Here is a 27,653-nt window from a genome sequence, read left to right on the forward strand (position 1 = left end):
AAGAATCACAAAATTAACAAATATTAAACTAAAATCTTTAATTAATTCAGAATAATCGAATGAATGAGCAACGTCATTTTCGATCGAAAGAATAGCAAGGGCTGAAAGTCGATCTTGTATCATCGAATTCCTTAAACATGTTTTAATAATTTTAAGCCTCGAAAACTGCGTTTTCGATATTATTATTTTATTATACGAATTCTCAAGACTATTTCGGTAGTGGGATAAATTTCAGTTAAATTATTTTCTAATATACATTTCAGCACCGAGATAATATTCAGTTCTTCGTATAACTGATTCAGGGCCGTCTCTGGCTCATGTAGCGCCCGGGTGCAATCAGGACCCAAGCGTTCCCTATGTATTGAAAGATTGTAACTTGAGTAGTTCGCACGTCGTAAATAAGAAAGTTCATACGAAAACTAGGAGTTATTTTCTTGTTAATAAAAGGACATAAAGCGGCGCTACCTTTTAGGTTCGGCTAAAAAAGGATGAAAAAATAAAACAAGTGTAAAGTTAAGCACCCGCGAGCGTAGCGAGCGCAAACATTTTTGAGCTTTAGGTCACTGAAGCACCTAAATTTGTATAATAAAGAACAGTGCAAGGTCAAGTCGCGAGCGTAGCGAGCGCGAAAATTGTTGAGTTTTGGGACATTCTTTAAAAGCAAGCACAAATAAAAAGAATCCGTGACTGGATCGAGAGCCAGTTGCTTTGTTATTTTGGTGTTCCAACTTTTTGTTAAATTGAAGACTCAAAAAGTAAACGTAGGATGAATTAGAAATATAGAAAAAATGCACATTTTTTTCTTGGACCAGACCAGATATATATCTTCTAATTATATTTTTTTTATATTAGTGTGGGTTGTAGCGCGAGGCCCCTCCAAGCGCGAGGCCCTGTGCGATGGCACAGTTCGCACACCCCTAGGGCCGCCACTGTTTAGGTACATCTCAAGATAGAAATTCCTCAGTTACGGGATTCCAAATCCTTGATCGTTATTTATTTACAAGAAGAGATGGAACAGAGTTTTAAAGAGATTATTTATAACTATGAGACTTATAGCACATAAATGTACATATGTTAACTTTACTATGTACATATCTTAGAAAATCTTAATCTAATTTGACCCTCTTCCCGACCTTCGATTAGGATGAAATATTGCACACGCTCTGAGTTCTGATGACAATACATGACTAGCTAAGAAACGTTACAAAAAGCGTGTCTTTTAGTTTTTTTAACTATTTCTTTTTTTAGTTTTCATTCATATTATTTATTAATAGATTCTGCTGTTTTCATCCATTATAACCATTGTGTACCGTAGAGTTTATTTTAAGTTCTGCAGTAAACCAAACCTCATTGTCATATGAAACCGCACGCGCCGGATTTTAGCGTAAAAAGCCAACAGCTCGCTTGCCGCGGTTTATAAAGCTTCTGAGTAAAAACCCCGTGTTTTTGCACCATGTACTTAAATTAAAATAATGTTTTGAATAAACAAATAAATCGTTTATTGTCGGATTAAAAAAACATTTTAATTATTTGCTTGAACAATCTTATTTAAAATTAAGTGTTTTTGTATTTGGTCAGCTTATCTACGGAGAAGAATATCTAATGGAAAAGACGGTTTTCAATATCTTATTTTCTATTTTGATCGTTAGCAAATTAAAATCGGTAAAGGTGGGAGGTGCGAAATTCTTGTCTATGACTTTTATTACTAGATACAAAATAAAATAGAAAATCTAACAAAAAAATAAGGTTACATACATTCTTATTTTTATTCGAAAGCTTATAAAGGTCGAATAAAATTATTAGGGTAGTGGGACAAAGACTTGGCAAAAAGCCAACAGTTTTATGGAATGAAGGCGTGATCGAAGAAGCTATATATATTCATCAATTATGATGATTCTATAACTCGGACCTAGTTTATTTGTTTTTCATATTATTTGGTTGCAAATATCACCATCGTCAGCTTGATTTTAATAAAAGAATAAAACTGCCTGAGAATATTCAGAATACAATGTGGTAAAACCAGTTAAAAACCAGCAAGTCAATTGCTTATGCACGGAACTACAGAACGCATTGTCAGATTTTGGCTAGCGAAGGAATTACGTAGCGCAATAAATGACATCACAAATCTCAAGACAGGTAGAGTAGTCATCAAACACGAGGCCTCTCTTTGATAACTTGTTATTCTGTCATGTTAAGAAAGGAACAAAAGAAAATCATTCATTCAGGAGCCTGCAGCTTTGGCTTTAGCTCAGAGAGCCAAATTAAAGGAAAACATTATAAGGGTTCTTACCTAATTTACTAATTCAATTTGTTTTCAGACGAGTAGTAAAATAGGTCCAATGTGTAAATATGTAGACGTAATTCGAGGATTCCTAAAACATCAGAACTTTACATAACTATAAAATATCGTAAATACGTAATACTTTTATCTGCCATATTTACCCATGCAATAGGCTGTAACACATTTCCGTGTTGCCCCGGGCGAAACTGTAAGCAGGTTCTATGGTAAAATCTACGCCTTCCTTTGACACCCTCCAGGCCCTTATTTATTTTCCTCGTAAACATTGTCCCTTGAGAGTAACTGTCCAGATTTTATGAAATACGGCTAATATTGTTTATGCTATTGGTGTTATAAATCTTGATATCCCTACCGAGATGCCAAGGATTTTTTACCTCAAATACCTAAGAAATTAGAATACCTTATTCAGTAACTTTAGAATAGAACTAAGGTGAGTTAGGAGTATTTCATGTCTCCGATAGTGGTACTCAGGTTTAAGAAGAATAGGCTACACACAATTTATTTTATTACAATTGAATTTTATTTCACCGATAATGTACACGAAAATCGATCTCAGTGGCGTGCACTTGGAGAGGCCTATGTCCAGCAGTGGACTGCGATAGGCTGATGATGATAATGTACAACAAACTTTCATTTTCTAAATAACCGCGTATAGAAACAATCCAATCGTATATTTACGTCCAAGGGCCCAGAACAATTAGCAGGCGACCACAGTCTTCACTAATTAATTAATGGGACAAATCCCAAGCAGTGCAGGACAACGATCAAAAGATATAACTATTATCGTATCTCAGTCGCTCACGTCACGTTATATTATATGACCTACTTAACTGTAGGTATCAAAGAAAATAACCTTCCCACTTCGGGGTATAAATAAAGCCAGTTGTAAAGAGAGTAAAACACATATTACAGACGAAACACAGTCGGAACAAAAATAAAGAAACACCGATCACTTTGTTTTCTTTTGGGTGACCTCGTGGGTAGTTTTTCAGTCTATCTTAGGACTAAAATTGGTCAATGAACCCTTGGATACCACTGAAAAGATCGAATCTTTTACCTTGATATTAGTTAATGTAATAAAAGTAGATGGAATAGGCAAAAACGCTGCATATTAAGTTTTTTACCTGGGAAAAAGTTTCAAATACTTACCTACACATTGATTTCTAACACTTATATACCTACACATTTTTATTTTAATAAAAAATATATGGTCCAAATAAAAGATTGACCTAATTTCGTATATGTACTCGTGTCTATCGCAAATATATTTAGGTAGAGTACCTGTGAAAAAAGTTATTTTCCTGTTTGTCAAAAGATGACAAACTTTCAATTTTTTTTTTCAATTTCTCATCGTAAACCCAATTTTACCATAATTATCATAAACATGAAGTGAAATTAGCTACCTATAAATAACAATTTTGCTATAAATATGGTATATATTTTCGACTACCCAAATACAATATATGCTACGTTTAACGACTAAAATGAAGTACTAAATATAAATAAAATCCGGTTTATCTTTTTGGGAATACCTCCGCGTAGCCGGATGAAAAAGGAACCCTTCTCGATAAATTAGCCATCTAACACAAAAATAATATTTCAAATCAGCCCACAAGATCCGGAGATTAGCTATAAAATAGTATCTATAGATTTATTTACCTGCACAGTTATCCTCCAATTAACAACTAAATGTGAAAAACCATTTACTAAAATACTCATTCTAACAGAGACAATAATTTGCCCTTACGCTAAAAAGTAGGTATCTACCTTCTCACTAATGATCTCAATGTTATGATCAACATTACATAGCACGTGTTGTCAACAGCCTCTTGCCCAACCCAGCATCTTCAGCAACGAGAGATCCTTCTCGCCTTGATCTCTCGAGGGTCACTTGTGGCGTCAATAATAACGTCGTCAGAATGAGTGTCGGGCCCACCCGCTCTTACAAAAATTTGCAGATAAGTCCGCTTTGTTATAAGCTTTCGAAATTTAAAAGTAAGGTTTTTAAGGCAGTATTTCTGTTTCGATTTTGGGAGTATTTATAGAATTTTAGCAGTGGGTATCGAATAGATAATGTAGCGCTTTCGCACTAGTTGATTTTACGCTCGGTTTTTCAGAGCGCCATCGCTCAGTTCGTTCAGCCGATAGCAAACAATCAGCTTGTGTAAAACACTCTTAGATTAACCATAAATTGAAAGTAGGTAAGTTAATTTTTATCAATGTATCGGAAGAAATGGGTATTGACAACCTTTTCTAATTTTCGTAAGTGAGTACATTACAAAATTACTTTTGGATTTATCATTAACAATTAAAAGTGAAACGAAGACAAATAGAAGTAATTGGCTTTAATGGTTACAAGTTGATAACAATGTTTAGGTACTAGCAATATTTACTCACAACCCAGAAAATGATACCTATAGGTATGTAAAATGGTTTCTATAATAGATTTCGAAACTGTGGCTTTTTAAATATTTTTCGTATCCGTACTACCTATCCAGGTTTACGGATTTACTTCTGTTTGCTGAACAGTACCTAGTATTTTTTTTTTATTACTCAGTTTTGTTTAAAAAAAGATCATTATTTTGTAAAGATAAAGTATGTTGCCAAATATACTGTTTATTTAAGTCACAATAGTATATGTATTTTGTAAACAGATTTAAGTATTTTATTTTATTTGATGACTAAGCAGCCATACCAAAAGGGTTATTAGAAAAATACAATTTTGATAAAAATCGGATATTTTTTTAATTTACATGGAAAATTCCTAAGGGAATGTTTACGAAAAAATTTTAAACAAAATGTTTTCCCCGAATTTGAGTTGAGGGCCTTTTATCGCAAATTGAATCATTTTAAACATGATCCTAAAAAAAATCCCGCGTGTTTGTATAATCATCTGGAAAAACGCAACAAATTGTGCAGTCCCTATCAAACTTCCTTCTTCTTGTAATGAAGACGATCCTTATTTATTTATTAATGATAAAATTTAGATTATAATCAAAAGAAAATAGATATAAATTAGCAGCCAAAAGGGCGAACAACCACTGAATTTTCCCCTACAGTCTTGCGTCTGAACGTGTCAGTGCATTTCCAACGGTGACGGGACGCGGCCGTGCTCACGCCCGCCGCCTAACTCGCGCGATCCACGCAAACTTGCAAACTTATCGAGATATTAACTAAATAATCACAAATATCTAACAATAATACAAAGTGAACAGTGAGTGCTAGTGCATATTAGTGAAGTTCCCTAACAACAATTGGTACGAGGATTCCATTTCTTGAGGTAACAATTGTTTATGTAATTTTGTCTTATATCGCTACAAGAAACATCCGACTATCGAATCGGTCTTGTTATCGAGTGACCCCGCCGAGATGTTTGTTCAATTTGTTAATACTACGGTTTATAGCCACATCACTTTTTAAGGACGTGTGAAAATGGTGTTCATAGTTGCTCTAATCATTTGTGTAATCGATACGCTTAAGTAGATATTACTATTTAGTTGGCATTGTATTAAAACAATAGGTTATTGCGTTTATAAGTGCTAAGTGCACACGGTAGCGAGGCGCCTGATAAACAATAAAATTTAATAGATTGTGTACACACTAAACGTTACGCATTATAATTTTGATAACAATGTAGCATAAGAATTGATGATCGAATGATGTAAGAAGCATCTATGAGTGGATTCATCAATGAAAAATTTCCTGTATTAGTACGTAATTAGTAAACGATGCGCGATATTTTGATTAAAGTTCTAATGAGAAGCGCAGACGTTTCTGTATAAGATAATAAATAACTACCCGTCGTGGGAAGTGACAGACCCAATAAATTGATAGCACATTAATGTCTAACGACAAACTGTACGACAAACTCGAGGAAATTGACAGAACTTTGGCGCAATACTTATAGGAAAGTTGGTTTTGCTTACAGGATAAAAATGTTGGATCTCAAGTTTTATATGAGAAAGTTATGTTCGTTAAGTAGGATCTATTTAATGGAATGGCTGGTTGGCAAGCCAAAAATACTTTCACTTCGAGGAATCGTGTCTCTTCTACATTATCTATAATTATAATTTCTACTAGCTGATTAACGAAATCCCTACATACCTATTATGTAATAATTCTTATTATCAGGTCTGAAATCTATCCGCCTCTAAATCTGGCTTTGTCATCAAAATTAACATCAGACATTATTTAATACTTATTTGCAACAAATATTACAATAACTAACATATATTTCTTGATCCCTGGATTAAACCACGGTGATGCAATGTGCCTTATATGGAAAGTGTGAAAACGAAACAGAACAATAATAAACCAAACATGAGAGACCTCTAAGATAATTATAGGATGCATCTTCATGCCTAAAACCTAAGGCCACCCTATTTGTATTCTATTCTATTATGACGTCTAGAACCTATTTGCTAACTGCTTGCTAACTAACTGACTGACGAACCGGTCAAAAATGTCAATAAGACAATAACCACCCAAACTTAAGTATCGTGCTCTGAATAATTTGACAAACCCATACAGGATGCACACTTATGGGTTTATGAAGATGTAAAATTTTATGTCGCATTCATAATACTAGTAGTTGACCATATAGAGAGAAGCAGGTAAATACTAATCAATGTATTTTAATTAAAATATATTAATGGTACGTTATGCTGTTTAGATGGAACATCCTTATTGTTAACTTTGAGTCTGATAGTTTTTTGTTTCTTAGATATGGGCACTAATGTATGCAGGAGTGACGAACAATATGACTTTATGTCTAGAGGGCAAACTCTGAGCATGGTGCAGTTGACTTATTCTAGAAGTATGTGGTGGTACCCTATCATCTGGTGGGTTGTAAGATTCAATTAAACAGACTAAAAGGACCTTTCCGAGTTAGTTAGCGGTGTAAAATAGATGGTCCATGATAAAGTCCTTGACATTATACAACCCTTTTTCTATTCCTGACTTGCCTTCCTGCCATGACCTCTATGCCTGATCAAGCTATTTAAAAAGGTTTTACAGAAATAAAACAAATGAAACCGGCAATAACCATTAGCAGGTGTCCTTTACTCTACTCTGTCTTTTCTACATTATATACTTACAATCTATTTATTTATCGGAAACTCAACAGCTTATTATTGATGCGACATTTTTAGAAAAATTTCACCCCACTGTCAACGATCAGCGTAATGCAGTTACAGTAAGGCAAGGGCTTTATAGCCAAATGGTCTGGAATCTTACGCATACACTGACCATTGACACCAAGCTGATGACAATAATCTCTTAAGCCAATTCGAGTTTCACTGCATTTATAAAGCTAGGTAAACTAAAAAGTGGTCAATCCACTTCATTCAACAAATCATTTTATTAAGAATGTCTATAAGCCTGATGCGTCTGATGATAACAGTATGAGCAAGCCTAGTGTGGCACAACACCATAAAAATGGCTATAAAGCGGGCCCAGACCTCGTTAACCCAAGTACTTCCCGGCGATACAATAAAGTTACTTATTGAAATAACCACACCTCAGTTTGTGGGGAAGCGACTTTATTGCCTACTCAGATGGTCACTGGCGTGGTCGAAGTGGATTGAAAATTGATATTAGTACTTAATGTCCGGTTTTTTATGGAACGTCCGTTTGGCTGATTGAACTAGTAGCCTTTTGCTTTGTTTTGCTTGGTTGGCACTCCCAAGTTCGTGACCTGTTGACTTGTCTTAGGTCTTACCTTTTTAAAGACGTGAGCTGAGATCGGCAATATAATTAAAAAAACAAAATACCCGACTGCACACTAAAAAAAGAGTAAAACAAGCCCCACAATAATATTTAATTTATAAATATTGATGGAAAGCATCGCAGGCGGGGACCAACAGAGGCTTATTTATAGTCATTTCGGTTGTGCACCATTTAGCAGAATTTTCGTTGGTGGCGGTCAAGGTGGTCCCCGCCTGCGATGCTTTCCATCAATATTTATAAATTAAATATTATTGTGGGGCTTGTTTTACTCTTTTTTTAGTGTGCAGTCGGGTATTTTGTTTTTTTAATAATAATTCTTTTATTTATAACTTTTTAGCTGTTTTTATTTAACGAAAATGTTGTAGATGTAGAAGACTATGTATATGTAAGTACCATTTTAAATTATTTCGACGACATTTGGCTTTAGATTACGAGTGATGTTACTCCGCAACATAAATTTACCGCCAATCTGGACTGTTGGTAGTGAAGAAGAAAAAGAATTAGGTGAGTCATTACTGCTGAAGACCGTCAACGACGTGTGCCCTTATGCGTGTGCCCGCATTCGGACTGTATACTCGAGCATATCCCCCTCCGCACCGCGCCGCGCGCCGCATGCCAGGCCACGCCCTATCTTTTTGCTTGCTAACGCATGAGTTGCTTTGCGTTGACGCAGAATTAACATGTTCCCGTGGGAATTTTGAGAAAAAACGTATCCTATATTAATTATTACTCCCGTGATTGAAATGAATCTAATGATACCGCATACATATTTTTTTAAAGGGAAATTTAGAAAAAATATCCCGTGGGACTTTTAGGATAAAATGTATCCTATGACACTCCCGTAATCAAGACAAATCTAACGATACCTCATACATCAAAATCCATCAAGCCGTTTAGGCTACAGGAGGTCACAAAGGAACAGACATACATACATACTTACATACACTCGAAAAACATTACCCTCCTTCTTTGGCAGTCGGGTAATAAAGATACTTACTGAAATAACCACAACTCAGTTGGGACTTTATTGCCTACTCAGATGGTCACTGGCGTGGTCGAAGTGGATTGAAAATTGATATTAGTACTTAATGTCCGGTTTTTATGGAACGTCCGTTGTCCGTTTGGCTGATTGAACTAGTTACGTTTGGGTTTTTAGCCTTTTTTTTTTGTTTTTTTTTTTTTGCTTAGATGGCACTCCCTGTTTGTCGCCTGTTGCCTTCTTTTAGGTCTTAGTACTTAATGTACGGCTTTTTATGGAACGTCCGTTTGGCTGATTGAACTAGTAATGGGTAGGTTTTAGACTTTTGTTTTGTTGTGCTTGGCTGGCACTCCTAAGTTCGTGACCTGTTGACTTGTTTTAGGTCTTACCTAAGTGACCTCTTGGATTTTAAATTGGCTACGCGGAGCCGAGAGAATTTGTCAAAAATTGTCTTATTTTCGGAATCCGTTTTTTTTTTTCGTTTTATGTAGCAGACAATATTGCCATTAGATAAAGCTGCAGAAGAAATAGGGAGTAGTGAAATGCTGGTGATTGTAGAAGTGTGTTTGAAGGTGTGACAGAATTTCTAGAAAGTTGTTTAAAATACATGTTCATTCAAGAGTCTTGAAGGAGACTCATATCACACATTGCACGCGTGTCTTATTGATAACCATTCATTGTGCTATGTCTAGATAATAATGTTATTATTATAAGTTCTATAAACGAAAATTAGAATTGGCTTTAATCTAAACTAGTCTTCGTCTAATCCTCTTATAGCTTTCTGGAAAATTACTTCAATACTTGGTAAAAAACTGTTTATAGTAGCTTCTGCCAGTGACTTTGCTCAATTTTCGATTAGAACGGAAAGTATAATTTAAGGACAAAGAGGAATTTTTGAGTGATTCAATAAGGATCAAGATTTCATACGTGACCGTTGTCGATTTCAAATCATCGCTCCCGATCTTAAACCTATGACATATTATGTTGGTATGGTTTCGGCATTTAAAGCATAACAAACAAATAGACCAAGCAATAGCATGTAGGTACAGACATCCTATTAGTAAGAATTCATCTATTAGAACTAACAGATCAGTTCACCGCTTGGTTTTATCGAATCAGACATACTACTATTTACTCTCACGTGTTGACACATGCTTTTCGAAAATAAACACACTTAACGGCAACATAAGTACATGAATACATAATTATAATGAGACGACCACGACGCTTTAGCCCGAGTCCACCAACAAAATAAACGTCCGTTTGTATAAAAACGACGGTGTACTATTGATTTTGATTCAGTAATCAAAGTAAGTTGAAGAACTCGGTCCGTGGATGGGTAGACATGATAAATTTAAGGGTCCCTGCTGTCGTTTAACGCCATGTGTAGCCAGAAAGTCTGTCACCCAGTCTTAACGAGGGGAATTGGGGTACCCAGGTAACTAGATTGAGGAGGTCCGATAGTCGTTCCTTGTGAAACACTGGTACTCAACTGCATCCAGTTAGATTGGAAGCCGACGCCAACATGTTAGGAAGGGCTAGATAATTAAGTAACACAACTTTATTTTTAATTTTAATGAAAATTCATATCTATCAGTTGTTTTGACAAAACTGATGTTTATATTGTCAGTGAACTTGGGCTTCCGTTGTGGAGAAACAAACAACAGCTGATTATATTATTATTATCACTACGATATATACGGCCTAAGGAAATGATTCATCTGATACTGAGTAGGCCGCCCTTGTCCTATCTACTGCTTATATTTCAATGCAATATTCATTTAGATCATGTAATTGAAGATATGTGAGAGAATTGATTCGGTCTCAAAGAATCGAAAAAGTCTCTGCCAATTCAATAAATATAAACTTAATTTATAACCAGTTGTAATTAATGTATATTTTTAATATTGAATGTCTTTAAAATAAAGAAATGATTCAACAGTTCTCTTATCCGACATTGAAAATTTACGACGGTGTCCTCGGCAAGGCTCCAAAACTTAATCTTTAAGAGAAGGTCACAATTTTCTATGCTTTTTTTACTTAATATTGGTTGATGACTTAATGTATCTTAAATATATCATCGGATCTCTTCATTTACCCAATATGTTATAAACTGAAGCTACTCGTACCTTTATCTATATACTAAGTCCTGTGCCGTGTTAATCACTGGTCCATGGAGTAATAGGTTGCTTCCCTATTACTTACTAGTGTTACACCATTGCCCATTAATCAATCCTGTGCCCACTCTTAAGAACAGTGAAATATATGGGCTCAAAAATATATATGCAGTATAGCTACAACCTGCCAAGTATATGATATAGGTACGCTCTAAAAACATATCAGCGCCCTTCGTCCACCCGGAAAATCCGCTGGTCTGAAAACCCTGCTTAAAAATCATTTAAACTTTATATAAAAGGCAGATAGACAATTGCATTTTGTAAAAGGCGAGCCATTTGATCACACCTCAATATATTCTAAAATTGAAACACTCGCTACGCTCGTGTTTCAATTTAGAATAGAATCCTTCGCTTGCTCGGTCATCAAAATTGAGCCCGCGGTTAAAAAGCAACTTTGCACGCTTGTATAACAAATAACTATTACCGAAGAAATATACTTCCATTGCATTCGTCTTCATTCCATTTTCAAAACCAGTCTCATTTGTTCTACTCAAACCTATTCTAACGGCCAGTTTCTTCATCAAAAGTTAAAGTTAAAGTAATGTCTAAAGTAAAAGTAACGGTCAAATTCGTTTTTTCATGGCTAAAGTGACAGCAAAACTAATAGAAAAAATTAATTTAACCGTTACTTTTACTTTAGACATTACTTTAGCCATAACTTTAACTTTTGATGAAGAAACTGGCCGTAAGGGTATTAAAGTCAGTAACAAGAAAAGTTTTGAGTACAAATGTGCATAACAAAAGAGAAGCGATGGGTGGCGCCTCACAAACTCCATGTGCAGGACGGAAGGAATGGGATGACGGCCGATACGATATGTGGAACTAATCCTTTATGTCTTTAGCCTTAGATAAATCCTTCATACAATATGCCTTCATGCAGCATAATAACGGTGAAAATAACAGTAAAAATCGCTTTTACCGAAGAAAGTTCACTTCCATTGCAATCCGCTGCATTTAATTTTCAAAACAGTCTCACAATCCCGTTGTACGCGAGACGCAATTGATTTTCTATTTTTTTATAATTAGCAACAAACCGGTAGTTAAGTAGCACTAAAACAAACCTATCAAGACAGTATTAAAGTCAGTAACAAGAAAAGTTTTGAGTACAAATGTGCATAACAAAAGAGAAGCGATGGATGGCGCCTCACAAACTCCATGTGCAGGAAGGAAGGAATGGGATGACGGCCGATACGATATGTGGAACTATTCTGTATTGTTTTGTTTATATGTACATGTAGATGAGTGTCGGCAGATTGATGATATGTCGAAAGGGACAGGGATAGGTAGAGATGTGTTCATTTTTTAAATATATAGAATGTTCTTCTAAAATGTCTTCTATTCTGACTTTCCATATAACATTTACAACCCCTGAGCTACTGTGTTCAGTCAGCTCTCGGTTTTTTGACGAAAATCTTAAAAAAAATCGTTTTTGGTACTTACCAATTTATTTATTTTTTTCAAAAGATGCATGAAGTCATTGTTGCTATGAACTATTTAAAAAAGTTATGGAAATCAAAAAGTTATGCAAAAAAAAATACAAAATCATTCTTTCAAATCGCCCAAAAATACATTAACATAAACAATTTAAGAGAACATTTATAACAACGACCGACGCGGCAAAGACCGAGTGATCCCGAAGTTTGTCCGTGTCAGCAGCCAGCACACCCGGATATCTTTTGATCCGGCTGAATAATACACATGTTTGTGTCGACATGCTACTGTCTGTCTGTTTTGTGTAGTTTTGACGAGTGACGTCATGATTTTCACTGGTGTGTAATTGTATGAGTATTGTGTTTTATTAGGTTGTGAAACCGTTTTGGCTTTTGAGCACGTCTGGTACATTCATCAGTATGCGTATATGATTAGTAGACACTTGAGATAAATAAATCCGGGTTAGATTTAAGCTTTTTTTATATTTAAATGATTTATATTAAGGTATATTTTTTATTGAGAATTGGTTTGTGTGTGGCTTTGTTATTGCGAAAACTGCATATTGTCATATGTGAGAGAAGTATTCATTCGCTAAAGTTGTAGGTTGTAGGTACGTGATAGTCAAAGTATTTTTCCCATTTTCAAATTACATTTACAACACTACCTTCACGTGCAGTTTTCTCTTTGCTTTATATTCCAACAATTTTAGCTCTCTCAAGTAATGAAGAATAACGGAATTGCTTCTACATGGAAGTCTGAAAGACTCACAAAGGATCTAGCTAGATTAAATTATTTCTAAGCCCACACTGAAGTAAAATGGACTAGCGTTATAGGATCTAGCAAATCTATTACATTAGCTTAGTACAAAGATACAACTGTGTCAAAGTAAATTCATGTTCTTCTCCTATTACAAAGTCCTAATAATAGAATTTGTAATATTATTTGCTCCTTTTATATGACCATCTAGATTCTGCCCGCGGTTACGCCCGGTTTCTGTCCATCTATTTTCCTCACCCGGATAAAATCTGCTTTCTAACGTATAAGTTGAGGCGGAAAATTGACAACCTGCTGAGTAAAATTCGACCATTTTCTTCGAGTAGCCTTTTGCGTGACAACAGTCAGTCTATTCTGCAACCATGTTCTTCTTCTAACATAAGTTCTCGCTCTAACATTAGCTGTTAATTTTAAATCCAAGGACGGGATAATATTTCCAGTTTAATTACTTATATATCGAAAACAGGTACAATTAATTTGAAATTACTTTATGGTTTGTCGATGACCCTGATTTGGAACAATTACTTCTAGCCAGATCATTTGATTTATTTCCTATAAATAAAATTCACAAACCTACGTATTTATTTTTATAGGAACCTTCAATGAAAAAATACGGACGTACATGAAATAAATTGGATTTAGAAACAGTAACCCACGATAAATCGGAATTAAATTCAGCAGTTGGATTTATGGGCGCGGACACGAGAAAAAAATACAACCATACCATAAATCAAATTCGACAATCCGGACGAATTTGTTCCGAATTTAAAATTCTTTATTTTTTTTTTCTTTTATGAGCTTAGAATTGTGTAAGAAGGTTTGAAATAAATAAGTGTATATGTTATTTAATATTGCTGATAACTGTGCTCTTTTGTTTTTGTTGTAACTTTAATTTATTATGTAAATAGGTGTTGCTTTTAACAAGAGCTTAAATAAACAATAAACAATACAGTAATATTCCACAAATCTAAACTTTAGACAAAATCAATGGTAATGAAATAAACTAGGGACATAACAGCCTCTAAACCCCGTTTCTATAAATAAAAGTAAACAAAAATTTCTTCAATAAAGTAAAGTTTGTTTACAGCTAACCTAACAAGAATAGCCGTTCCACAAAATTCTGAAAAGGTCTAACGCCCAATGAAATACACTTACACTTTCATAAACACCACACAACGTTACTACACCATTTAATTAATTAAACGACAACTGTATACAAACACTTATAAACCGTAATATAATAATAATATCTCGAGTGTCGAGATATCAACGCTTATGTCATAAAATCATCCAATCAGTGTTGGTTTATCGCTCACTGACCAAAGATGCGTGCTCTTGACATTTTCACAATAAAATTATATTTATAGATAAGTATATCAATGTGTGCGCGCATACCACAAACTTTTTGTCGGCCGATACCTACTGCCGATAAGTAGTTGGTTTGGCCTTATAAATCAGTATGAATATGAATGGAAGTACTAACATAACAACGATGAGGTATTTGTTCCGTATTAGACTGACTTAAAACTTTGCCTGAATTAAAGATTTTCTAAAAAAACGAAAAAAAAACAATTCACGGTTAAAAAAATATATATTTTAAAGAAAATCTTGACCCAATCGAAGTTTTCAGTTGGAGTTGTACCGGCTACATGCGGTCTGGTCTTTTTAATGTGCGAACCTTATACTACCATTCAGCTTCATACCGATTTTTGAGCTCGAACAAACTATCGGCCGACTAAAAGTCTGCAATGTGTATGTACTGTAAATATAATTATGTTGTGTAAGTGTTATAACATTTATGTATTTTGGACTTTTGTTAAGATAGTGGGTGTTATGTAAAGAGTAGATATTGCATGAAGATATTATTTGTTATTAATGGTTTAGCAAGGCTTTGGCAGTCATTTTTATTTGTTTAATTATATTATTATACTTCCTTGTTATTATGGCAATTACAAAGGTTAAGGCTTAGTTTCTGGCTTTGAGTAAAAGCAAATATAATTCAGCTATTCCGCAACATACAAATCTCACAGACAGACATGATATGTCGCTAAGGAATTTGTTGTGCTACTTCTGGTTTCGAGCAAAAACACATAGCATGGTGAAGGGGGCGTCTTTGGGGGTTGTCCCAATTCATTTTGACGTTCGAATAGTGTTTCACCCTACTTTGAATAAACATTTATTTATTTTGATTGAATAGTAAAACTAATGATTATTCGACAGTTTAATAGTTATCCCTAACATAGAAAACTAGTCAGTTAAGGTTACCCAAAAATGTGTAAGTTATTTTATAGTGCATTAATTTAGTTTTTTATTGTCAATAAAAATTATATTCACAAGCAGATTGATTTATGACTTCTCTATACTTAACTTGAATGACTTATAAACACAGACGTGATTATTATCTTAAGTATCTAATTATATGAGTTGAAATTACCCGTGAGTATTATTAAGTGATCTTAGTTATATGAAGGAAAACATATCCTGGTAACTTGGATTATTAAGTTAAGTATTAGGTCTGAAATCACCAACCCGCATTGAGCAAGCGTGGTGATTAACGCTCAATCCTTGTCTGTGTGAGAGGAGGCCTGTGCCTTGCAGTGGGACGATAAAAAAGCTGATGTCGACGACTTAAGTTTCGATGGTTCTATTTCCCATTATTAGTTCGAATAGAAAATACTCTACAGGTGGCTACCCTGTAATGTATTTCGCCCTTGATTTTGTTATATACATAGGTAAAACAGTACCTAGAGTTCACCGTTTTTTTTAATATTTGAAGTAACTCTTCACATATTTTTGTTCAAAATTCGAACTAGGAACTAGACACGTGCAAATTCCGATGAAATTCCTGTACTTTTCATTTACCTTTTTGTGAAAAACATTCACGTGACTATTACATAGAAATAGTATTTTGAAAACATGTGGGAACTGACTTTTTTGTTCCTATTTTTCATTGTAGGTACCTTTGTAGGTACTTACCTACAATAGTTTGTATACAGTATAGTCTGTACATATTTGTTTAAAGGTATGCATTAATTTATATTAATGGAGAGTATCAAAACATTTTATAATAGGGGTACATAATCGTTTATACACACTACCGTTATCAAAACTAACCTACTTTTACCTAGACTCGACAGTAAAAATAAGTGTTAACTGTGTGAAAATGTTAATTAATTAGCTTTACCACCATGTTTGAAACTAATTAACTGTATATATTGAACAATACCTTTCAACTGATTGGTGAGTGGGAATGATTAATAAGTTAATAACCTAATTAACAAATTATCACGCCCATTGATTATATCGATGCAGTTTTCGCGAGTGTAAGTACTATTTTATGGTAGAAATATGAAGCATATTAAATAATCTATCAAGCCACCATCACATGCTGGTATATATTTTCACTATTTATAGAGGTAGGACCTACTGCTAAAAGCATCCAATTCTGCGTTCCGGGGGACAAATCATAACACAACTCAATACTTAAATAATAGCAATTATCTTTAGCTTGAAACTTTAAAACTTATATGGCCTTACTACAAAAACTTTAAACCCTGTTTTACACTTGTCTAATAAAATTTTGGCTGCAAAATGAACCATATGTCAACGTCATAATTTGTCATTTTTTTAGACAAGGCATAAACTGACGTTTAAAAGTTTTTGTGGTAAGGCGGATAGGTTCCTTCTCTTGTGACTCCTTAGTACATAATTCAAAACATATTTCAAAACTAGGATAGTATTTTCTTCTAAAATGTAGAATAATACGAAGAAAAGATACCTACTAACAGACACTTGAATCACAAAGTACACCAATTAACTGAGATTGCTACTTTAAGAATTACAAAAGGAAACAGTTAAAACATTTCTGCTGTTCTAGAAGATTTTCTTGTAGGTATATACCACTTGACCTGATAACATAGGGTGAAACAAATGTAGCTTACAAGTAGGAAATATAAAAAAAACTGTAGGAATATACATAAAATACTCGAGTTTCTATAAAGTTATATAAGTACAGGTTCAGGATAAGATAGTCTAAGACTAATTGACAGGCAAAGCCATAGGCCTTTATGGGTACTAGACTGTGGTGTAGGTTGGTCTTAGTGCTCTCGAATATAAAATGAAGAGCATATTCTAAACAGAAAACCTCTGTCTGTGTTTGTTAAAAGTCTGGAAGATATTATGAAAACCGTTTATTAAACAAATGTCTTTTAAGGCATTTAGATAGTTGGTACATCGCCAAAGTTCCTAAATCTTGTGTTGTGTGAACAATACAAACATTTCTGACTTGATTTTGTACGAGTTTTATGTATCATAGCAACATATACCTGCATATATGCAACATTGACCTCTAATACAATTAACTAAAATATCTTATTTGTATACAATAATGTCGCAAGTCTACAGTTTATCTAAAAATAGCAGCGGAAAATAAACCAATCGTAAATATTCCAAAATATAAACCAATTAGTAACCTAACCCCCATTTCTTCCTCAATTATAGTTCGGCCATTCAGAGAATGCGTTCCTGACACGTCGCGATTGAACTGACGACGTAACTTTGCAATGGCGTTGCAGTTACGATAAAAATATTTTTGCTGGTTGTTTACCGTTTTAACAATTGAGGAGCATTAAAACAACATTATTATATCAATAATCAATGAATGTAGTTACGTCGTCAGTTCAATCGCGACGTGTCAGGAACGCATTCTCTGAATGGCCGAACTATAGTTACAGGATCATGATACAAAAAAACGACTAATTAAACGATAGTGGGAAGGTAAAATAGGGATTTTCAGAAATTAGTCAGCGTTATCAGTATTACGATTTATCATTTAGTGTAGTATATTATGCTAAATAGTGTTATTATTTAAAGACAACAAAAAATCGTGCAAAACCGTTTTGAAACAGTTAAGGTTCTCAATGTTGAAAATCGTTCAATGTCAAGTCGTTCAATGTTGAACGACTTCACAAGGATTGCATATAGGGTAGTATGTTACGAACTAGAACTTTAATTGTTAATTATATATATTTTTAGGGTTATGTTTCAATTTAGTTGATATGTTTAGAATTTTTATTTACTTCTCTATCGCATTAGGTTAAGATCCTGTAAAGATAGATGTAAGTGTGGAAATATATAAATAAATAAATAAATGTTTTAAAAATTCATTATATAGATAACTTTTAAATACCTACCAAAGGATAAACATAACCTTCCGCATTATAAGACCATCATCAAAACTTAGTGAATAACCGTGAACTACTAGTTCGTGAAGTAAGTTAGTTAGTGAATAAAATTACTATCTTATTTCGAGCATCAATCTTGCTTGTTCGTGTTCAAATCTAACACTATTCCCGTCGTCACTTTCTAAATCAGAACACAAAATAACCCACAACTGCACACGTTTCAATGTGCACACAATATTGATGAAGCTAGTTCATTTACAGGGTTAGCATGGGTTATAAAACGCCTCTGCTTGGCCACCAGCCAGGCTCACCAATTATCTATCAGATTTGCAAATTGCAGCACACACTACATAGTAACTAGTATCAAAACTATTTATATAGAAATGTATTTATAGAATAGAATGTTCTAAATTAACGTTCAACTATTTGGAGATACCGCAAATATTGTTATTATGATGGTAGAACAATTTGTTAATGTAGGCAGATCCGTTAATATTAAAATGATGTGTTTAGCCTGTATTATCATAGCGTTAGTTTACACACGAACCTTTCATACCTGAAAGTCCTTTATATAAATCTGTATAATCGAATTCGTGCCCAAAATGGTGTTCGTTTATCATGAGTGTGAAATATATGTTAGAGCGTCAAGAAAATTCATGTCTTCACAGCTTTTGCGATAAAAATGTAGGAGAAAACAGTTTTGATAGCACAATGTTATGAATGTGCACTAATATTTTGTTTTTCATGAAAATGGGAGGTATGAATTTTGTTTTATCGTGTAATGGCGGCGGTGAGTTCACTGTTTGCGCAATAAAGTAGAAGGTTGCTTGTTTTAAAATATATGGAGCTACTTATCACAACAGTTATTGGGTATTGAGCTCATTTGAGAACGACCCACTAACTTTTCAGGTCGACGATACCATCATCATTTAGCAAAATTTAAATGAAATGAAATCAGTTTTTGTTTCGAGTCCATGTTAATAAAAGCATACAATATAACAGGTCGCCCGGAAAACAAACAAAGCATGCACAACACACAATAGATTTTATTTAGTTTTGTATTGTACTGCACATACCACGCCATATGAACGAAAAATTGTTTTAATTTCAGTCTGCTAGTAATGGCCGAAACCGACATAGTAGAAAAAGATATCCAATATTAGAAAACTCATCTACTTATCTTGAAGATGTTTCCCTGGTTATAGGGAAGTATTGACGGCAGTCATCAAATTACTTATTTCATTATCAACCTAGGTTGGTAACTTTACATACCTACTAACATGGTATTAATTGTGTTTTATGGAATGAAACGGAACCTCATTCCTAGATTTTTTTCCAATTACATGCGACATAAAGATTTATGTCTTACATTAAGTTCTAAAACGTTTTTTGGCTTTTATTTTGTCGTGTTTCTTTGATAACTGTCATTGGCAACCGTATTGGCAAACGCCGCATGTTATAAATCTCATGCTGAAATCTACCGCGACTGAAGGGTACAGTGACGAACAAAATGATATGTCATCGTCTCTTCGTATTTTGTACGTAGATAATAAGTCTAGACAATCTTGTCGGTTGAAGTGTTTATAAATAAATTTTATTGATCCATTCTAAGTACCTATAGCTCATAAGAGCAGGAAGATTGATTGAACTTTTTGTTGCTAAAATGGTCTAGCCGTATACAAAACTCAAGTTTCCAAAAACTTCAGAAATCTTATGATATTTTCCCATTATAGATTTTCACAGACTGAAATAGAAAGAAGAAAGAAAGAAAGAAAAGAAAGAAAATACATTTAATTACGTAATTGAGGACGCATACATAAGTACCTACATAAACAATCAATATAATAAATAAAACAAAAAAGGGCTAAAATAGAAAGAAAACAAACATGAGGGGGTAGTATGCGTCACAACCACGCAATACGGCCCTCGCTCAGCATGATGCTGCGACCCCGAAAAAATAAATAAAAAAAATAAATAAATCTATCTATTTTTCAATTTTCAGTGGCGTAAGAAAATACTTTTGGTAGATACTGAATTATTTGGTTTTGAAGTTCGTAACTAGCTACGTACGTAGCTACTTTGAGCTAGATAACCAGTATTTCGGTCGTCTCATGTTGTTCAAAGTAGTTTATAAACCCATAAATGACATATATTTATTCATACTTACTTATTTCCCAAACAACCATACTTACAGCCATGGAACAAGGCAATGAAATATTATGCTACAGAACACCCTCACGGCGCCATTGTAAAAATGTTTCCGCGCCGAACTTCCGGCCATTGCCCATTAGCTGACGATCAAATGGACGCTTAAAAACCATCACAGCACTTCAGTTGGTCTTTGGGAGAATATAGAAAAAGAGTATGTAGATGTTGGTGGTGATTTTCTTCGCAATATCAATTTTAGACTTGCCTTCTTATTATATTAGTACAACTCGCGGAAGAAATCTAAATTACCCATGGAGAGTCGATGCTTCTCCTGATTTTCAAGTGTCGTAATTGCATGTTATTGTTATGTTTCATATGTATAATATAGGATTTCAGCGATGCGAAAAGGCACCTACTTAGCGTTTATTTTTTATTTTTTTTCGATCTTCAATACAGGTCCCGATTATAAAAAAGATCTTGCTTCTCAGTCAAGATATGGTAAGTATAGGTATCATAAAAATGATTTACCTCTTAATATCTTAATGATTTATCTCATATCCTAATCCATTCGTCCATCATCTGAACCTCTACGTTCCTCGAAGCAGTAGGTACTTTGTCACTCAAATCTTTTATCGGCATTAAGGACTTATCCTCTCGGTAAATGACGTTATTTCCAAACTAAGCTGAAAGGATCCCTTTGTCTATATTGGCGCAGGATTTAGGCGTATTATATGACGTCACAAATACCTCCTTGGCTCATTTAATTAGGGCAAGTACCCATTTAACGCGCAGTTGGATAAATATTGCCCAATTCCCCCCTTTGCCCTTTAATTCCCACATGTTTCCCTAAAGTGCAGCCCTAGCTTAAAAGCTGGTAAGAAACTTTTTCGTATTTTGAGAAAAAGTTGTGGAATGTGTCTCACAGACGAGTTTCCTCCCTTGATGTCAATGACCGCACAAAAATGCTTGGATAAATAAAAATATTGCTCCATATTAGGAATTTCCCCTTTTCCGTGGGAGCGTTTGCGGACGCAAATCTCATTTACAAACACTCAGACGCCACGCAAATATCTGTATATGACATTCATCAGTATTCTATTTATAAGTTTACCCTTTGTGAAATGAGATGGAATAAAGCGTAATTTTAGTCGCGATTGCTCAAAAATTGAAATTATAGTAAACTAGCAGTTTTCCCGCAGTTTCACCCGCTTTCCATGGGAAGTACTGCCTTTACCGGGATAAAATATAGCCTATGTTACCCGGGAAGACTGTAGCTTTCCAACTGTGAAAGGATTTTTCAAGTCGATTTAGTAGTTTCGAAGCTTTCAGGGTATAAAAAAACGGGCAAAAATATTATATTCCTCTGTATTATATTATTATAGACTACTCGATTATGTAGCAGCATGTTTAACGCCTGATTTCAATCACGACATTATTTGATAAAAGCCTTAACTTCATAACAAGTACCTACGACCTTTAGAGTACACAATTTGACGACCCATAAAAATATAGTACGCGCATACAAAGTTATGACGCAGGCCCGATGTGTCAGCCGTTAGACTATATGATTGATTACACCTAAAACAACTTTCGATTGTTTTTCCATATTAATTCGTTCTGTCTATTTTTCGGCATCGATCCATACGTCACGGTGATCCGAATATATCGAATGGCAATCGTAATTTGAAGCTTTTAGGTTAATCAAAAATTGGTTATTGATCATGTGTAGTGGATAATTACTCTGTCTAAATTGCCTTCATATTGACATTGTTTACTTAGATTTAATACTAGGCTAATGAAACTTTTTGTGGTCGGGATGACACCACTTTGACTCAGTTGACACGAGACAGTTTTGATGAGCTTCAGAGTTCGAGAAAGTTAAAAGGTCTCGATAAATCTTTCAGAAAGTGCGATAACTTGATAAATAAATTCACCTTTGTATAAACTTATAAACTAGCGAGATTTTATAAGTTGAAGATATAAGCCCTCGTTGTATGAATCGCTAGAAAAGACAATAGCTTTCATATTGTATTTTTACGCTTCTAAGGTCATTGCCTCGTGTGCTCGTATATAAAATTGGCTGTTCATATTTCATATCTAAAGTGTTCTAGATTTAAAATAGTGAATACAGAACAATATAGTTTTAAATCTTTGCTGTAAAACGTTGACCGAAAAGAAAAATATAAGTAAGCAAAAACTTCTTGGTAAAAGTGATACTGTGTTTACGAATTGTCACATAATATAAGGCCCTTTTTATATCTGTGTCAGCTTGCAAAACGAACTTTGTATGTACGTATGTTTATGTACAATCACATAAGGAAAACACTGACCCACCCCAGTTACAAATGACAAGCTGACACGATGTTTCTTTTCGCACTCGAAACAAGGACAAATTGTTACTGTAAGGGTTGTTTACTTTTGCATAATATAATGCTTGATATCTAAATACGGCACAATTCGACTGAGAGTTATGTATTTGTAGATAGAATTTATGTGAAGTGGGCCGTGAACAAAGTTAGATCTATAATGAAACAAATGAACATCATGAGTATTTATCGGTAGACCTTTTTATTTTTATGGCAATAGGCTTTGACTACTAGCAGAAAGACAATAAACAAGCTTACACCAATTTCAACATTATATTAACTCTTTGTAATCTACTGCTAAACTTAAGTCTGTTCTGATGAGTGCCAATCATCCGGGCCTTGGGCAGCCCTCAGCCATCTGCTGCTTCCACCATAAATTATCTAATTCTGAAAATTTAAAGAAATATTCTTGTTCAAAAATCATAATATGAAGTGGTAAGCAAAAATACTATCTGTCTGGTATAAAACCAGACACAAAGCAAACATCCAAGTCTAGACTTCGCGAAGCCAACACCAAAAAGGTTACACAGTAAACATCGTTAGTTCCAAACTTAAAAATAAAAACAAATCAATAAAAAAACATGGCGGAGGTAATCTCCATATTCAATGTGCGTTTGCCAAGTACTGGAAACCTTCACAAAGCTTCCTATATTCACATTTCTTGGAGTTTCGTGCCAAGTATCCAGTTTTTCACAATACAAACGAGCACACAGCTTGAATATAACTTTTTAGCCACTTCAGAAGGGTACTCTAACAATATTTGAAGAACGATGTTCATCTTTCAAGCGTATGTTATTTTCCTGTTTGACGCGTTGACGAATGTTTTTGTAAAAGGGTTGGGTTAAGGTGTACTTACAAAAGAAAGTAAATTGTTTGCCAGTTATTTTTTAAACCCATGTTTAACGTTAGCAGTTTTAGTACTGCATAATGAATCTATAGATCTTACGGCACTCGGTACGGGTACTAAGAAGCCAGAAAGTCTGACTCCTCATTTACCAAGGGGTATTGCTCCTGAAACTTCGTTGAGGAGCTATGGGATAGGCAGTCACTACACAAAAAATACATGGGTTTTAGCTGCATCTCGTTAGATTGAAAGCCCCAATACAGATAGAAATGCTAGGCAGTTGATAACATAAACAGAATGATAGCGAACAGACGGACCTAACTGGCCTTAAATAACTTACCACCCTACAAAACCCTCAATTTTCACACAAAGAAAACAAATCACCCATTATCTTAAACTAACAATTACCTACGTATACTTATCCATATTCTACAACAAACCAAAACCGAAACAACTTTCTTAACCACGAACAATCCTCGAAGCAAGAATTAACAAACATTAACGTATTTACTTACATAACTATTGCAGATAACAATCCGACTGTTATAAAGCTATTTTTGTTATCAGCTATTCATGTACCTAAACCAGTTTCTGGGAACCTGAAAGTTCGAACTGGGGTTCATACAAAATGGCTGAAAGGTATGTAGGTATGTTCTGTTTGCTATTAGACGTTGAATAGGTAATATCGTTAGTAAGGCATGAGTTGGAAACTTATTGAATGTGCAGTATTTCTGTGAGATAGTTATTGGTGGTGTTTCAGTATTTCTGATTTGCTTGACGGATTTCTTTGTTTGTTTGTTTGAATGTGTTGGAGTTTTGCTTATAATTGTATTGCAATTTATATGCAAGAACTTGAAAATTAAAATAATGCCCGATCTAGCAAATGAAATTTAAGCGTCGGTGGTTCAATCTCAAATATGATTTTTTTTTTTTTCAATGGACTTATTAGCCTAGACTCTAGAAGGAATACTGAAGCGCTACTCAATTTTTAGGACACCTTAAACATCATTCTACCTTCAGGAAACACTTAAAAATAGAACTTAAAGTAAACATTTGAGTAAATCTGAGGTACACAATAACTTCTTATTTTCAAAGCGACTTTCTAAGCTAAAAGACATATTGTCACTGATACCCGAGAGATTTCACAGATGCTCCCAACAGTAGATAGCACTTGTGAAGCCACACTCCATATACCATACTATAGCCATTACCACACGCCATACTAAGAACGTAGATATTTTCGATAAACCATGAAGTTTTATTCACGGCCAGTTTCTTCATCAAAAGTTAAAGTTAAAGTAATGTCTAAAGTAAAAGTAAACGGTCAAATACGTTTTTTCAAGGCTAAAGTGACAGCAAAACTAATAGAAAAATTGAATTTGACCGTTACTTTTACTTTAGACATTACTTTGACTTTTACTTTGGCTTTAACTTTTGATGAAGAAACTGGCTGTTAGTCAGGTGTGAGTAACTGCTTAATTAATTAAGTAAAAGTTTGACGCCCATAAAACTGAATTCCCAAAAAGGAAGAGTTTATTAACTTGGGTGTTTTTTTAGGGTTCCATACCCAAAGGGTAAAATGAGACCCTATTATTGAGACCTCGTGATACCGTTGAAAGAGCCCGACTCTCTCTTGGCCGTTTTTTTTTATAAGTACAACAAATATGAAGAAATGCGAGTTTTTACCTACCACTTCTTACCTTACCTAGTACTTAAGGTACTTAAGTAAATTATAAATACGAGCATGTACAAAAGTGATATAATCCAATTAAAACACGACTACAAGAAAATGTTCACAGATGCAAATAAGGGTTACCTATAAATGAATTTTCTTTGAAGTACATCATGCATGTCTTGAATTCTGTTCATCCAATTACGGTGAAATAATAAGACACAGTCGTTCGTTTTAATTTCATTCGAATGAACGGTAAATTGAATGCATTTGTCGCTTTGATCATATTATGAGACGAAGTAGATATGAATACGTACGCGAGAATATTATGTGGTTAGTTCTACAGTTTTTGAAATAACTAGTAGGTACCCGTACACACTTATTTTCATTTTGAGTCATTTTCTGGTTAGGGGCCTACGTCAGTTCTGATGTCCTCCTAGCCGGTTGTCGGCTACGGTGGCTGTTCTCATGTAAGGAGATCATCCAACTGCGCAGGACATATTATAGTTCACAAGCATTTGCGCAGACACAGGTGCACTCACTATTCTTTCACTCTCGTAGCCCGATGGACGGCAATTCGAACTTACCGGAGAGAGATCATGCGCAGGACCGACATTAACGTGCTTTCCGATGCACGGGATGCCACGTCAGTTCTACTGTTTTACTATCACTCGATTATAATAAAGGCGATTTTTTTGTGTTTATTTTCTTATTACTTCTTCACGGGCTAACGTCTGAACGGATTTTAATGAAAATTGCAAATAATAAAACTGATGAAGAATACCAAATAGATTATTTTTGTCTGTGTGCGGCAAATAGTTATCTATTTGAAGGAACTTTTAAAGTCTTTTTTCACAATCGGTTAAAAACTTCGATGGTTGCGACTTTTTGACCCAAAATAACAGACACAAACCGTTTGATATTTTACAAAGTTTTACCAAACTTAGATTAAAATTATCTTTAAAAAGTTTTACTTTAATTCCATTTGTGAATTAAGTTATAGAATACTCGTAAAATGTATAAAAAAAAAACAAATGAATAACGTACATAATATAGGTACCTACCTAGTAAGGGCCCTAAAAATTTTGGAAATCTTATGTAGTCAGTATTTCAGAGGGAACAAATTCCAATCATCCTCCGAGCCTTTTTTCCCAAACTATGTTGGGGTCGGCTTCCAGTCTAACCGGATTCAGCTGAGTACCAGTGCTTTACAAGAAGCGACTGCCTATCTGACCTCCTCAACCCAGTTACCCGGGCAACCCAATACCCCTAGGTTAGACTGGTGTCAGACTTACTGGCTTCTGACTACCCGTAACGACTGCCAAGGATGTTCAATGACAGCCGGACCTACAGTTTAACGTGCCATCCGAAACACAGTCATTGGTGTCTAAGATATACTTAGAAAGTACATACAAACTTAGAAAAGTTGCATTGGTACTTGCCTGACCTGGAATCGAACCCGCGCCCTCATACTCGAGAGGTTGGTTCTTTGCCCACTAGGCCACCACGACTTCGGGAACAAATTCCAAAAGCTGCATTAAAAGTCCCATCTATTTCGGCTCCAAATTTCATAACAATCGGCTCAGCTTTTGAAGCGTCAAAGTGTACAAAGTCACTTTCGTGTTCAAATATTCAATAGGTATTCAATAGGTTCAATAGGTAAAAACGACGGCAAAAACGACGGTAAAAACGACGTCTCAAAATATTATATTTAAAATTGTGATCATAAAGTTCGTTCTCATTTTATAAAGTGTAACAAAAGTCCATAATAAAGAGTAATGTGATTTTGTTTCCATTAGTTTTATTAATACAATTTGTTTTCTATTTAAATAAAATGTCATCCACAATAAACTTCTAATAGTCTCAGATATTTTAATTTTCAAATACTTTATTAAGTTTTATTATTGTATTTAAAATGTATGTAAAATGTTGCATGTAAAATTCAAAAATTGAATTACAAATGCTTTCGCGACTTCTATGTAAATCAAGGCGAATATAAGGTCACGTCACAATTCTTGTTTATTTTTTATTATGTCAAGGTTTATTAGGATTT

General features: G+C 34.5%; 1 protein-coding gene across 4 annotated transcripts in view; it reads left to right on the forward strand.

The window, feature by feature from the left end:
• The first annotated feature begins 5,380 nt into the window (after positions 1-5,380).
• LOC124637984 (diuretic hormone receptor) overlaps positions 5,381-27,653 on the forward strand; it is a 187,260-nt gene continuing 164,987 nt past the window's right edge. For all 4 annotated transcript variants that reach the window (XR_006985316.1, XM_047174744.1, XM_047174743.1 and 1 more), the window contains exon 1: positions 5,381-5,579. The gene's annotated coding sequence lies outside the window, so the exon portion shown is untranslated. The remainder of the gene's footprint in view (positions 5,580-27,653) is intronic.

Source organism: Helicoverpa zea, chromosome 17 (assembly GCF_022581195.2).
Source record: "Helicoverpa zea isolate HzStark_Cry1AcR chromosome 17, ilHelZeax1.1, whole genome shotgun sequence".
Taxonomy (NCBI): Eukaryota; Metazoa; Arthropoda; class Insecta; order Lepidoptera; family Noctuidae; genus Helicoverpa; species Helicoverpa zea.